The sequence below is a fragment of the Schistocerca piceifrons genome, chromosome 1, assembly GCF_021461385.2.
Source record: "Schistocerca piceifrons isolate TAMUIC-IGC-003096 chromosome 1, iqSchPice1.1, whole genome shotgun sequence".
In the NCBI taxonomy this organism is placed as follows: domain Eukaryota; kingdom Metazoa; phylum Arthropoda; class Insecta; order Orthoptera; family Acrididae; genus Schistocerca; species Schistocerca piceifrons.
In genome coordinates, this window is record NC_060138.1 from 267,399,692 (window position 1) to 267,416,488 (window position 16,797).

The following is a 16,797-nucleotide window of genomic DNA, read 5'->3' on the forward strand; positions in this document are numbered from 1 at the left end:
CAGGGAATTGGTTAGGTTGTCGGCTGGTTCTTCAGCCGTCCCTGGGTTGTGCTGCCACCCAATTATTTAGTGTTATGCTTGGCTGCCTGTCTCACCTAAACTGTTGTTAAAGTTTCCTCCCCTGGCTGACCCTTGGAACACTTCTGGGCACCACTTTTCTGTTGTTTGTGATGGTGATTTTCTTTTGTCACAAGTACTGTGCTAGGCTTTCAGTTGTGTATTAATTTTGTCTGTTCTATGTTCAGTATATGACCTTCAGCTGAACCTTATGTGTGAAGTATTTTAAGGTTAGATCCTCAGCCGTGTTTTATTTAAAATTTTTGTTTGCTCTGTATTTAGGCCTTCAGCTGCATTTGTTTTAAAATTTGAGGCTTTCAGCCATAATGTGTAAATTCCTGTCTGTTAGGTTTCTCTTTAATTACCTTGAATTCTTAAAATGGTCTTCAGCCGTACTGTGTAAATGCTGAGCTTAAGGTTTGTTTTTAATTATTTTAAATAATTGTTTAGGACTTCAGCCATTAAGATATTTCAAGATTTTAAACATGGCTGCAGCAGCAACTGTTAAAATTCTTCACAATAAAGGATGGCAGCCAAAAACAGTCGCAGGATAGAATTTTTTTTTTTTATTAAAATTCTTGACCAAGGTTTCGGTACATATAAATATACCTTCATCAGAAGTAAAACTTCCTGAACAGAAAGACACGTTCATTAGAAAAGCCATATCAGCGAAAGTGAGAAACAGAAGCTTAAATTACGGTGAAATTGCTAAAGTAATACAGGCACACAATCTTTAGTACTTACTAAAAATTACATCATGCACTGGAGAATAATAAAACAATTATGCCAAAAGGCGTCGTCAGTAATTAAAATATCATCTCCATTTGTACAACATGTGTAGTGGGCACAGGATCGAAGCGAACAGTTTAACAATGTTACTTCGCCTATGAACTATTGAGACACGAGTGTGAAGGCACTAAGGCAGATTGTATCGCCGAGAGAGGGCACTTGCATGTGCCAGACTCGCGCATATCACAATCCATAAATACATACATAAGCGCATCAAAAATTATTAAAGGTTGTGTTAATTCAAACTTTGTCTTAATAAATAAAGCGTATCACGCCAATTAAAGGCATTTATGTAAACTAGAAATATAGAACCAAATTTACCTGTGTCCTAGTGTCAAACGGATAAAGCTTGCGCTTGGAACATCTAACGAGACAGGGCACTAGTGTAATGCGCGAGAGTCTCGCGTAACGTAGGCAGTGAAATACATACTAGCGAAACAACCAAAATGTTATAATAAAACGAAACCATCTGTCATTATGAATAAACATAGTAGTCATTTAACCACACATACACATTGAAATTCATAACTAACAAACATCACAATATGTACATCCCAACAAGACAGGAAAAGCGCATTTCACCGGCATCAACAAGCAAGAAAATAACTCCTAGTCAGCCAGACTATATTACATTAAGGCAATGAGGGGTTTGAAACTGTCTAAAAAATTTTTGTTTCGAAGCTGCACCTGTTCATTAAGAACAAAACCATCCTTTAGAGACAGATGCTTGAAAATCTCTAATTCTTCGAGCAAGTCTACTTTGTCACCTTTATCAGCTTCATGAAGCAGCTCTACGTCGTCCAGTTCACTTGGCGTGTGCTGTAAGAGCCATAGATGTTCAGCAAAGGTGGAATTATATACGTTTTCCCCATTTTTACCTAACCTGTGTTCTTTATACCTAACTTTAATGGGTCTACCTGTCTGCCCTATGTAATAGTTTGGGCAGTTGTTACAAGTAATTTTGTATACACCGGACTTAGTGCTGAGTTCTTCTCGTGCTCCAATATTATGAATTACTCTACGTTTGAGGCTATTATTTACGGAAAAAGCAACTCTATGACCGTATTGTTTCTGTAAAAGTCTTTTAATCTTATATGAAACGTTCCCTAAAAATGGAATAGAAATAAAGTTATTACTCCCATAGTTTTTTGCCCTGTTATCTCCTAAAGTAGAAAATTTTACAGCTGTTTTTTTTTCCTTAGCAATTTGGTCAATTAATTTAGGGTCGTATCCATTGTTAGTAGCTATTGATTTTAATAAAGACATTTCATTTTCAAAACAATTCTGTGCTAAAGGTGTGCTCACAGCGCGATGAACTGCAGAATGAAAAAAGGCGATCTTGTGAGTTTGAGGAAGACAGGAATCTGCTGGAATAATATTATCAGAAAAAGTTTCTTTACGGAAAATGTCGAAGCTAATAGTGTTACCCGATAACTTAAGTTTCAAATCAAGAAAATTGAGTTCTCTCTCGTTATTTTGTATCTCTTTTGTAAATTTCATTTTCTCATGGAAACTGTTGAAAACATGAAACAGTTGTAGTAGATCTTGGTCACACCCTTGAAATAGTATGAGTATATCATCAACATAACGAGCATAAAAAGAAATCTTATTGCCTAACGTAGGGTTGTTTTTGAAGAAATTTTCTTCTAGTGCATTCACAAAGATGTCAGCAAAGATGCCAGCTAACGGGCAACCCATGGCTAAGCCGAATGGTTGCTCATACATTTTACCACTAAACTGAAAGTAATTGTAATCTAGTACAACCTGCAGTAGTGACATAAGTTCCGACAACTGTAGCTCACTTAAAGTTTTATGTTGTTGAATGTTACCTTCAATAATCTTAAGAGTGATATCCACTGGAACATTAGTGTATAAACTTACGACGTCAAAAGAAACCAAACGAGAGGAAGAAGTGATCTCTATTGATTTTAGCTTGTTTATTACTTCAGCACTATTTTTAACAGAGTAATTGTTTCCAAAAACAAAGGCTTCTTTAATTTTAGTGTGTAAAAATCTCGCTAATTTGTGATGTGGGCTCTTTATTCCATTAACAATGGGACGAACTGGGTGTTGACTTTTGTGTACCTTAAACTGACTTCTAAGCGTAGGTGCTCTAGGGTTCATGTTAATTAAGGTTTTCTTTTGAAATTAGAGATACGTTAAGAAGATGTAAACATCTTATGAAAGAGTTTCAAAAGAAAACCTTAATTAACATGAACCCTAGAGCACCTACGCTTAGAAGTCAGTTTAAGGTACACAAAAGTCAACACCCAGTTCGTCCCATTGTTAATGGAATAAAGAGCCCACATCACAATTAGCGAGATTTTTACACACTAAAATTAAAGAAGCCTTTTTTTTTGGAAACAATTTCTCTGTTAAAAATAGTGCTGAAGTAATAAACAAGCTAAAATCAATAGAGATCACTTCTTCCTCTCGTTTGGTTTCTTTTGACGTCGTAAGTTTATACACTAATGTTCCAGTGGATATCACTCTTAAGATTATTGAAGGTAACATTCAACAACATAAAACTTTAAGTGAGCTACAGTTGTCGGAACTTATGTCACTACTGCAGGTTGTACTAGATTACAATTACTTTCAGTTTAATGGTAAAATATATGAGCAACCATTTGGCTTAGCCATGGGTTGCCCGTTAGCTGGCATCTTTGCTGACATCTTTGTGAATGCACTAGAAGAAAATTTCTTTAAAAACAACCCTACGTTAGGCAATAAGATTTCTTTTTATGCTCGTTATGTTGATGATATACTCATACTATTTCAAGGGTGTGACCGAGATCTACTACAACTGTTTCATGTTTTCAACAGTTTCCACGAGAAAATGAAATTTACAAAAGAGATACAAAATAACGAGAGAGAACTCAATTTTCTTGATTTGAAACTTAAGTTATCGGGTAACACTATTAGCTTCGACATTTTCCGTAAAGAAACTTTTTCTGATAATATTATTCCAGCAGATTCCTGTCTTCCTCAAACTCACAAGATCGCCTTTTTTCATTCTGCAGTTCATCGCGCTGTGAGCACACCTTTAGCACAGAATTGTTTTGAAAATGAAATGTCTTTATTAAAATCAATAGCTACTAACAATGGATACGACCCTAAATTAATTGACCAAATTGCTAAGGAAAAAAAAAAAAAACAGCTGTAAAATTTTCTACTTTAGGAGATAACAGGGCAAAAAACTATGAGAGTAATAACTTTATTTCTATTCCATTTTTAGGGAACGTTTCATATAAGATTAAAAGACTTTTACAGAAACAATACGGTCATAGAGTTGCTTTTTCCGTAAATAATAGCCTCAAACGTAGAGTAATTCATAATATTGGAGCACGAGAAGAACTCAGCACTAAGTCTGGTGTATACAAAATTACTTGTAACGACTGCCCAAACTATTACATAGGGCAGACAGGTAGACCCATTAAAGTTAGGTATAAAGAACACAGGTTAGGTAAAAATGGGGAAAACGTATATAATTCCACCTTTGCTGAACATCTATGGCTCTTACAGCACACGCCAAGTGAACTGGACGACGTAGAGCTGCTTCATGAAGCTGATAAAGGTGACAAAGTAGACTTGCTCGAAGAATTAGAGATTTTCAAGCATCTGTCTCTAAAGGATGGTTTTGTTCTTAATGAACAGGTGCAGCTTCGAAACAAAAATTTTTTAGACAGTTTCAAACCCCTCATTGCCTTAATGTAATATAGTCTGGCTGACTAGGAGTTATTTTCTTGTTTGTTGATGCCGGTGAAATGCGCTTTTCCTGTCTTGTTGGGATCTACATATTGTGATGTTTGTTAGTTATGAATTTCAATGTGTATGTGTGGTTAAATGACTACTATGTTTATTCATAATGACAGATGGTTTCGTTTTATTATAACATTTTGGTTGTTTCGCTAGTATGTATTTCACTGCCTACGTTACGCGAGACTCTCGCGCATTACACTAGTGCCCTGTCTCGTTAGATGTTCCAAGCGCAAGCTTTATCCGTTTGACACTAGGACACAGGTAAATTTGGTTCTATATTTCTAGTTTACATAAATGTCTTTAATTGGCGTGATACGCTTTATTTATTAAGACAAAGTTTGAATTAACACAACCTTTAATAATTTTTGATGCGCTTATGTATGTATTTATGGATTGTGATATGCGCGAGTCTGGCACATGCAAGTGCCCTCTCTCGGCGAAACAATCTGCCTTAGTGCCTTCACACTCGTGTCTCAATAGTTCATAGGCGAAGTAACATTGTTAAACTGTTCGCTTCGATCCTATGCCCACTACACATGTTGTACAAATGGAGATGATATTTTAATTACTGACGACGCCTTTTGGCATAATTGTTTTATTATTCTCCAGTGCATGATGTAATTTTTAGTAAGTACTAAAGATTGTGTGCCTGTATTACTTTAGCAATTTCACCGTTATTTAAGCTTCTGTTTCTCACTTTCGTTGATCCTCTTGTTCCTCCAACATCTCCGCATCCTTTACATTGTTCGCAGGGTTGATCCCCCCCACCCTCTGGTTTCCTCCATCCTCTCCACCCCTCGCCCGTTGCCGCGCCTCTATCGCTGTATCCCTCCCTCTCTCCACCTCCACACCCTCCATCTCCTTCATCAGGGCAATTTCCAACGCCTCCCCCTCCCGGATGACGAACTTCGCCGTGACATATACCCTTCCTTCCAACTATAACCCGGCCTTGTTCCCCCCCCCCCCTCCCCAGGGCCCCCTTCTCCTCTTTCCTCCTTCTCCCAGAGCGGATTTTCCTCCATCCCCCCCTCCCCTGAGACCCTGCACCCCATACTTGCCTCTCTCCTTCCCACATCCCTCCCTACCTGGCCCTCTTCCGAGCGCCCCCCATTCCCCTCCCCCATCTCTTCCCCTCCCTCCCTTCTTCAGGTCTCCCTCATCTCCTTGAACCTGGCAGATCCTCTGTATTGATCATCATCAGTGTGCCACGTCAGTGTTGTGTTTCGTGCTGTTTCTCGTGTGCGTCAAGAGGTGTGATTTTAATTGTATACTGCCTTGAGGTTCGCCGTCAGTGTTACGTTGTGTGCTATGCCATCCGTCAACACCTTTATGCTCCAGTCATACTGTGCCTTGTGTTCTTTTAATCGTCGCAGTGTGTGGCTTTTTGTGTGTGCTACTTTTAAACAGTTTTTTTATCTCCGTTGTACAGTCACCCCGTTTTTTTGTATATTGCCTTCCATGATGTTCTCCCTTTTTTATATCTATGTTCGCCTTCTTCTCTCCTTTGCTGTTTTTAAATGTCTTCTATTGTTTTGTTCTATGTCTTTCGGCTGAAGAGCAGCGCACATGCTGCTGCCAGCCCGCCCCGATGGGGAATTGAAATACAATAAAGGAAAAAAAAAAAAAAAAAAAACTTTCGTTGATCCGGCCGCACGTGGGGTCTGGACCCCTCCACCATCCTCCATACCTATCCTTTGTTATGCCCATCCAGCTTGGATCTCCGCTCCCCCTACCTTTTATAAATCCCTCCAAATCCTGGAACGCCATGCTCTCCGCCTCGCCTACCGCATCCGTCTCCCCTCCCCCACACGGATCCTGTATGATCTCATCCCCTTCCCCACCTCCTCCTTTTCCTTGAAAGGATACGGATCCTGTACACCTCCCGTAAACTTGATCCTCCTCACCCACTCGTCTCCCCGCTCCTCTCCCACCCCCGCCCGCTGCCGCGCCTGTATTCCCACGTCCCGCCCGGTCTCCATCTCTCCACCCTCCTTACCCTCTCCCAAGGTGGCTTCCGCCAGCTCCCTCTCCCTGATGATGCCCTCCTCCCCTCCATCTACCCCTCCTACCAACTTTGATCCTCCCAACCTCCTCCTGTACTTACTCCTCTGGGCACCCTCCCTCCCTTCTCTCCCTTTTCCCTCCCTCCTCCTTTTCTCGTCCCTCGTCCCCCGGGCCTCCCCTCCCCTGTCCCTATCCTCCTGTCCCCGTCTCCTAAGCCGTGGCATCCTCTTTTCCTCCCCTCTCCCCCTCCTCATCCCTGTTGCCCTCTTGGCAGGTCCCCGGACTCGCACACGCTCAGTGGACATTCGCGCGCCGGAGATCACCGCCATCAGTGTATCGTGTGTGCCGTCATGTTTAGTGTTCAGTTTCGCCGTCACGCTCCATTGTTCACCAGTGACATCGTCTTCTTCAGTGTTTGTGCGTCGGGTCTCCAGTTCATAGTGTGGATTGTCATCAAGTGTGAACGGCTTCTTGTGCTTTTATATTCTTGTGTCTCCTATTTTTCCCGCCGTTTTTCTATGTAATGTCTCTTCTTTGTTTATCTCCATGTACTCTCTTCGGCTGAAGAGCGGCGTATTGTGCTGCTGCCAGCCTACCTGGTTGTTCAGGTATCAAAATTACAATAAAGTAAAAAAAAAAAAAAAACTTTCGTTGATATGGCTTTTCTAATGAACGTGTCTTTCTGTTCAGGAAGTTTTACTTCTGATGAAGGTATATTTATATGTACCGAAACCTTGGTCAAGAATTTTAATAAAAAAAAAAAAAAATAAAAAAAAAATTCTATCCTGCAACTGTTTTTGGCTGCCATCCTTTATTGTTAAGATATTTCAAGTTTTCTTAAGATGGTTTTCTGTTGTATTGTGTAAATGCTTGTCTTCAAAGGTTGCTTTTTATTATGTTGAAATATTATTGGGTTTTCAGCTGAGGAATTAGCTCAAATTTTCCTTAATATGGCTTTTAGCCGAAATTGACTTAGCAGCTAACTCACAAAATAAATGACACCCATATGGGAAAAGTGATAGTATCAAAACATGCTCACTTTTGGGCAAATACAATTAATCAATGAAAACTGAGCCTGCAACCACAATTAATCACCAAAGAATGAAAGACACACAAGTGCATTAAACAAATCAAATTGAATGACATACGGGCATAATAAATCTATGAAACTGAGACCCATCCTGGGTGTCAAGTTATGCAGTTATTACTTTACCAGGCCAGGCCTCAACATGAGAAATAAATTATATACTATCTCTTTTGTCCAATTAGACATTTTAATGATAGCTGGGTGCCAGACCACAGAAACCAAAAACAATCAAAATAGTTCTTGGGGACATATTTCATGATAGAAAAGTGGCTAACAGGAAGCAACACATTAAAGCAAGTAAATGCATTATTAATGTCAATAGTCTATAAACATGGAAATTATAAAATTGCAAGGTAAATCTCAATAGTCACTTGGTCAGTATAAGAGATAAACTATACGTTAACTATTCAATGTGAGCCCCTGAAAACAGGTGCATGATACTTCACAAATGAAACTTTCTGGTAGATTTAAACTATGTGTCATACTGGAACACAAACACAGAACCTTGCTTACAGCAAACAGTACTGTTACCAACTACTTGACATGAGTAATGATACAAAAGTAGGAGATGGTACTGGACGGACTGAAACTGTGAGAAGGGGTCATGAGTCATACCCTTATAGGTTAGATGGTAAGAGCATTGCCTACAAAAGGCTGGGGTTTCAGTTTAGGCTGCAGTCTAATACACAGTTTTAAAATATCAGGAAGTTTCAAAACAGCACACATTCCACTACAGAGTAAAAGATTCATTCTGGACATAATAAAATGTTTACCTGAGTGAGGTGCAGGACCTGTGAGACTATTGCAAGTTGTGTTTTCTGACTTGCTGAGATTATAATTATATTTGGGAGGCTGCAGCCTTATTATGGTCTCTATAATTGAGATGGCAGAAGAAGATTCCTGACAGTTGCAATGGGCTGAGCACAGCAATTTTGCGTACCTGCCTGAGCATCACATAATTTTATTTTGTAAACATCTCTTTGGAAACATCTCAGTGTGATCACAGCTGTATGGAAAGCAGTTGTTTGCACTTCATGGCTGAATGCTGGCAACAGTGCTGCCAGCTGTCAGGGATCTCCTTACACCAAGTCGACTACAGGCAAGGACCATCAGATGGTAAAGATGAATGGAGACTTCTCAGACAACTGTGCAGATGCATGATGACCAACTTGTCAGATAAGAGATAAGTTCGTCTGAGTGCAGGCAGTTTTAATAGTTTGATCTGCTAGCTTCTCTACAATTTGAGGCATCCATTCACATTTTTTTGTGTCATTGGTCTTAAGTCATGCAGTACTCCACCAATGGTTGAAGCTTAACCACTTGTTAAAACTTTTTACTTCATTCCAGTTTATCAGTGATGCTTTTACACCACCAAAGTTTGTTATTTATTATTTCTCGTTCAGCTACAGGCAAAGCGTGATACACTTACAAACATCAACATAAAAATTTTAATTAACATTAACAATGATTTACAGTAAAATTTTCAGGGTTTCCAGCCACGAAAGTGCTTGGTCACTTATCACATGTATGTCCATCAGATTTCCTCCCTTAAGTCCGTGTACGTCGCACTCAACTATATGCTACATGGTTTGACTCTCTCCGCACTCACAATTGGGGTCCTGGGAGAAACCCCACTTTTTCAACAAATATCCGCACCGACCAACACCTGTCCGCAGACGATTTAGAGTTACCCACACTCTACGTTGGAGTTGGAAGCCTGGAACTCGTTGAGATGGGTCCTCAATAAGGAAACTGTTATTCACTTTGCTTTCCTGCCATTGCTGTTTCCACAGGTTATCGATATCAATCTGTTGTTTGAGTTCTTTCCAGAAGGGATTTCTTGACATCAATCTGTCGGGGGGAGGAGGTAGGTCCCTGAACTTTTCTTTGTACCTCTGGATTGCTCTTTCACGTCTAATCGAGGGTGGTTCGATATTGGCAAGGACGGGCAGCCAAGGTTTCGGGGTGGGTCTTACTGTTCCTGTTATGAGCCTCATTGTCTCGTTAAGTTGCACATCAATATATCTGACATGCCTACTGCGGGCCCAGACGGGTGCGCAATATTCCGCTACACTATACAGAAGTGCCAGTGCTGATGTGCGTAGAGTTTCAGTGGAACATCCCCAGGTTGTTCCTGCCAGTTTCATTATGATGTTGTTTCTTGTTTTCATTTTTTGGGCGACTTCGTACAGGTGGCTCTTATATGTGAGAGTGCGATCTAGCTTAACACCCAGATATTTTGGCGTTCTATCGTTTTTCAACAATTTACCTTTTATTTGCACTTTTAGCTCACGATTTGCATCTTTGTTACACAAGTGCATTATTGATGCCACAGATTTAGTCGGATTTACTTTGAGGTGCCAGTTGTCATAATATTGTTGTAGTCGTTCCAGATCCCTGTTTAAAATTTCTTCCAGTTCTTCGAAAGTATTGGCGTGAGCCGTGATAGCGATGTCATCTGCATACATAAAAGAACGAGATTCCAGGTTTGGGATGTCCGCTATGTATAAATTGAAAAGGCATGGAGCCAGCACAGACCCTTGGGGGAGACCATTTTGTAGTGTCCTGTAGCTGCTTGTTTTCCCATTCAGAGATACCTTGAATCTCCTGTTTATCAACATATTTCTGACTAGATCTATGATCTTCTTGCATTTCACGACTTTTGACAGTTTATACAGTATCCCTTTTGTCCATACGGTGTCGTATGCTGAGGTGAGATCTAATAATACCATGCCTGTTTTCTTTTTGTTTTGGTAACCTCTTTCAATGAAAGTGGTTAGGGCGAGAACTTGGTCGCAACAGTCTCTTCCTTTTCGAAAACCGCCTTGCTCTGGGGGAAGAGCAGCTTCTATTTTACTTTCTATTCTGCCTAGGATGACTCGTTCAAACAGCTTGTAAGTGGTGCACAATAAAGATATCGGTCTATAATCTTTAGCATTCTCTCCTGTTTTCCCTGGTTTCTGGATGGCTATGACTTGTGCGTTTTTCCATTGCTTTGGTAACCGGCTGGTATCTATGATATTAGAGAAAAGAGAAGACAGCCATACTCTTCCCTTTGGCCCGAGGTTCTTCAAGAATTCTGGAAGAAGGCCGTCACAGCCAGCTGCTTTACCAGGTGACATTTTCTTTAATGCTATATTTATCTCTTCTTGTGTCACCCAGTTCGCTAAACCTGCTTCCTCCTCGCTTGCATCTAGCTCTTCGTTCATCAGTTGGTGCAGTTCTTTTTTCTTCGAGGCGGAGGCATGGATTCTGGATGTTTGTAGTATAGAAGAGCATATCTTGTTAGGGGTCATTTTATTATTGATGTTCCGTCCCTTGAATTGTGCTCCGCCAAGTTTCCTCAGTAGACTCCAGCTCTTCTGTGAGGAGTGTGTAAAGTCCATTTGTTCCATCCGCTTTTGCCATCTCTGTTTGCGTTCCTCGTCCATAGCTCTTATGAGCTGTTCTCCTAGTTCTGGATTCTCTGTTTTGTTATATTCATCGAGTAGTTGTTCGCACTCCTTTGTCCAGCATGGGATGTATTCTTTCCGCGCTCCTCTTGGTATTGAGTTATGTGCCGCTTTGATAATTAACTTCGTAAATCTGTCGTAATTTTCTGGAATTGGGGGAATTCTGTTTATATTATTTTCAATGGTATCTTTAAACTTAACCCAGTTAGCCTTCCTGAGGTTCCAGTGGGCTATAGGCGGGCTCTTTATTACTGGTATTTGGATGCCAAGGTCTATAATAACTGGTCTGTGTTGGCTCCGAGGAGTACGGCTCAGTACAGTTCTCTTGGACGGAAGTGCTATTCCAGTTTCTCCAGATGAGACAAAACAAAGATCGGGCGTTGATGTTGTGCCCCACGCTCCTGAACAGAAGGTGGGGGTATCTTTTGCATCGTATATTAATGTATAATTATTTATATCTGCCCAGTCTGCCAGCATGAGTCCTTCTTTGTCGCAAGACTGATAGCCCCATCTGGGGTGGTGGGAGTTAAAATCGCCAATTATGACTGCAGGGTGTTGTGGGTTAGGTAAAACAGGTTGTTCCCATTTTTCTGAAGTTGGCTTGTACACGTTATACACAGTCATACCGTTTAGTTTGATTCCCACGGCAAATTCGTGGTGCATAGTTTCCTCAATATTATCAACCAGTTCTTTCTTGATCAGTGTTGCAATACCGTGTTTATTATGGGCTTTATAGCCCACAATTTCATAGCCTGGTATTAGAAGTCTCGAGATATTTTCTTCTGATAGATGTGTTTCCTGCAAGGTCAGCACATCAATTTTTTCTTCTGTTAGTAGCTTTGTGAGGATGTCTCCTTTTGTCCTCGTGTATCCTTCTATGTTAACTTGGCATATACGTATTTGTCCACGCACTTGGCTCCGGGGGGGAAACTGAGGCATTTGTCTCGCTCTCTTGCGTAACTTCGCCTGTGAGGGCCGGGAGGTATTACTACGTCCGGCCGCCGTTTGGTGGTGACATTTGCTTCTCGTGTCGCAGCTCGTTCTGAGCATTTCGATTTTCTTCTCGCAATGCGATCGTTGTGCGGCACGATACTGGGGGGGTAGGCCACGTCGAGGCTGTCACCATCTACCCCACCAAAGTTTGTTAGTTTTCATCCAGGCATTGAACAACCATCATATAAATTCTAGTACAGTGAACTTGGACTTGTCTGAGCACTGGCTTTAGTTGCAGTCTTTAGTATCTGGTATCCTGATATCTGCTGCAATTAAATGCAGTTGTAAAAGTCTAAGGAGTGTAGCAGCCCTTACCTTCAAAAAAATCATGGATGTGGCAGGTACTGGGAAAGGAAAATTATCTTATGAGCCTTATCATAGACACATGTCTTGATATCTGCTCACTACAGAAACAGTTGAAAGAAAATAAAGATTTCATTGTATTCAGAAGTTGTGAGTTTTGGAAGGAATGTTGACAGATGATGACTGTATGGCTGTCTTGACAGATTTATAGCTTTCTCAGTGAAAGCTAACATCACTCAACAAAATAGTCATCACACAATAGTAAGGGCTTTCTCCATGTATACTATTTTCTCAATGTCAAACTGCATCGTTCATAATGTTAAATGTGACATTGGGGAGACTGATTCTTTGGGCTTTTAATGGTCTGCCCTGTCTGTCAACAAAACCAATGCCACATGGTCTGCAAGTAATGTGTCTATTACCTTTGGTTCACTTTTGTTTTTCAACTGGTTCTTATTTCTATATGTTTGAGTAACTGTCCCTTGTGGTACATGTGCACCTTATCTTTCATGGTCTGTTAAGAGAAGTCCTAATCTGCTAACATTTACTTCAACTGCCACAGTTGGTGCTATGGGGGCAAGTAATGACTTAGTCACTGTTTACTACTGTCTAAGCCACTCAACTACATTTTTATTGGAATGTTATCTGTTTGTGCCACCTTTTGAAAATTATTGCAAAAGAAGTAGATAATGAAGGTAGCTGCAGTGCTTCAAATACCTTCTACATCCTAATCTATATAACATGTAAAATAACTTTAATGTTTTGCTTCTTCCATTTGACATTGTAATTTGTTAATACAAAAGAGGTGAAGCATATCCATTCCAGCTTCATGTGCAGACTGTACATGGAGGGCATTCACAAATAACAAAACAATAGTCTAATGCCAAAATCCTTTATTCACAAGCATATCTTTTGTTGGTCATAAATTTGTTAACAGTGATTCAGAAGAGATTTAAAATTTTATCCCATCACAAAGTACATGCCTCACTAGGAATCACTTTTCAATTTGACCTCAGTAAGTACTGACTTCAGTGTTCTTCCTGTTATAAAATTATATGATTTCTGTAAACACAGAATACATGCTGTAGAAATGCTAAGTAACATATATTTTCCTTAAAACTGAATTTTTAAGTGATTACAACATGATATCAGATTGACAGATATATATCTTCCTCTCTGTGGAAAAAAGAGAAGGGTTTGAACGAAATGAGAGCTCTGAGGAATTAAAAAGAAATGATACTCAGGCAAGGGAGGCACAAAGGAGCAGGATGGGATTTATATTGCTTCAGAGTATGCATGGTCCACCAGAACATAGTAGTTAGTTACTAGTGGGGAGCTTACAGGTTTTATTGATTATTGGTCTCATTTGTCATCTCATGTTCAAAATTTTTGAAAAATTCTAAAATCTTGTTATTAACGAACTTTTTCATTTTTAGAAACTTTGACGTTATATATAAATACAAGTGGTCACTATAGCAGAACAGGTCACCTCAGTTTATGCTATGTATCCTACATACATAATAAAACTTTCAATGTCAACTACCAGCATTCATTGCTAACGCTTTGCTCATATTGGTACAAAATTCACACACAAAATAATGAATATATATATATAAAATAGAGGGAAACATTCCACGTGGGAAAAATATATCCAAAAACACAGATGATGTGACTTACCGAACGAAAGTGCTGACATGTTGATAGACACACAAACAAACACAAACATACGCACAAAATTCAACATTTCGCAACAAACTGTTGCCTCATCAGGAAAGAGGGAAGGAGAGGGAAAGACGAAAGGATGTGGGTTTTAAGGGAGAGAGTAAGGAGTCATTCCAATCCCGGGAGTGGAAAGACTTACCTCAGGGGGAAAAAGGACAGGTATACACTCGCACACACACACATATCCATCCGCACATACACAGACACAAGCAGACATTAGTAAAGGCAAAGAGTTTGGGCAGAGATGTCAGTCGAGGCGGAAGTACAGACGCAAAGGTGTTGTTGAATGACAGGTGAGGTATGAGCGGCGGCAACTTGAAATTAGCAGAGGTTGAGGCCTGGTGGGTAACGAGAAGAGAGGATATACTAAAGGGCAAGTTCCCATATCCGGAATTCTGACAGGTTGGTGTTAGTGGGAAGTATCCAGATAACCCGGACGGTGTAACACTATGCCAAGATGTGCTGGCCGTGCACCAAGGCACGTTTAGCCACAGGATGATCCTCATTGCCAACAAACACTGTCTGCCTGTGTCCATTCATGCGAATGGACAGTTTGTTGCTGGTCATTCCCACATAGAAAGCTTCACAGTGTAGGCAGGTCAGTTGGTAAATCACGTGGGTGCTTTCACACGTGGCTCTGCCTTTGATCGTGTACACCTTCCGGGTTACAGGACTGGAGTAGGTGGTGGTGGGAGGGTGCATGGGACAGGTTTTACACCGGGGGCGGTTACAAGGGTAGGAGCCAGAGGGTAGGGAAGGTGGTTTGGGGATTTCATAGGGATGAACTAAGAGGTTACGAAGGTTAGGTGGACGGTGGAAAGACACTCTTGGTGGAGTGGGGAGGATTTCATGAAGGATGGGTCTCATGTTAGGGCAGGATTTGAGGAAGTTGTATCCCTGCTGGAGAGCCACATTCAGAGTCTGATCCAGTCCCGGAAAGTATCCTGTCACAAGTGGGGCACTTTTGGGGTTCTTCTGTGGGAGGTTCTGGGTTTGAGGAGATGAGGAAGTGGCTCTGGTTATTTGCTTCTGTACCAGGTCGGGAGGGTAGTTGCGGGATGCAAAAGCTGTTTTCAGGTTGTTGGTGTAATGGTTCAGGGATTCTGGACTGGAGCAGATTCGTTTGCCACGAAGACCTAGGCGACCCCATTAAGTTTTATTTACATTCCCTCCACAAACATGCCTTTGCCCTAGACAGATTACACTCCCATGTTTTATTTACTCAGGCTTGTCTGACATTTGGCATTACCCCCAAAGGCCTCGCACTTAAAGTTCCCATCTCTGGCTGTAACCCTTCTTTCCATCAGTCCCTATACCAGTTCAAAACTGAACAATCCATTGCCCTCACCCACCTAATCCTTCACCTACACATCAACTCAGCCAATGAACTCCTATCCTTAATAAAAGTCCTCAATCTTTCCTCTCCCACATCCACACCGGCTGTTCAGATCATCCTCCTACAGGCCAACCGCAAATTAGAACAGCATGCCACCCCCCACCTTAAAAAACCATCCAATCTCTGGTTTCCCACCTCCGGAAAGGCAACTCACTCACCCTTCACAACCTTTCCAGCAAACCTCAACCTCATCTCATTGTACACAGACCCAGTCTCTCCCATCTACTCAATCTCCCACTTCCAGCTCCATTCCCCCCAAAACCTCAAAATTCTAATCAATACAATCTGGAACCACAACACCCTAATTCAGTAGTTAACCTTTCCTCCAAACCTCTCTCCCAATCCGAAACCACTGTCCTTACCAAAGGCTTCTCCTTCAGCCCTACTCCCAGATTCAACCAAACAGCCCTCGTCAAAGATTTACTGTCCTACACTCATACTCTCTGCTGGAAATATCACTTTGCCACAAAGAAAAATGATCCTAATCCTCCTCCTAATGATCCAACTCCGCAAGACACTGTCCAAATTGAACCCTGCCTGGAACAGTTCCGTCCTCCATCACAGCGGGACCCACCTCCTCTTCCTCAAAATCACCCTCTCCAAACCTTCCAGGAATTTCTCACTTCCACCCTTGCCTCTCAATCCTTCTTAAAAAACCTTAATCCTACTCCCAACATCACCACTGCTGGAGCCCAGGCTATCCGTGATCTGAAGGCTGACCGATCCATCATCATTCTTCCGGTGGACAAGGGTTCCACGACCATGGTACTTGATCATCGGGAGTATGTGGCTGAGGGACTGCGTCAACTTTCAGACAACACTACATACAAAGTTTGCCAAGGTAATCCCATTCCTCATGTCCAGGAGGAGCTTCAAGGAATCCTCAGAACCTTAGGCCCCCTACAAAACCTTTCACCTGACTCCATCAACCTCCTGACCCCACTGACACCCCGCACCCCTACCTTCTACCTTCTTCCTAAAATTCACAAACCCAATCACCTCAGCCGCCCCATTGTAGCTGGTTACCAAGCCCCCACAGAACGTATCTCTGCCTATGTAGATCAACACCTTCAACCCATTACATGCAGTCTCCCATCCTTCAACAAAGACACCAACCACTTTCTCGAACGCCTGGAATCCTTACCCAATCTGTTACCCCCGGAAACCATCCGTGTAACCATTGATGCCACTTCCTTATACACAAATATTCCTCACGTCCAGGGCCTCACTCCGAT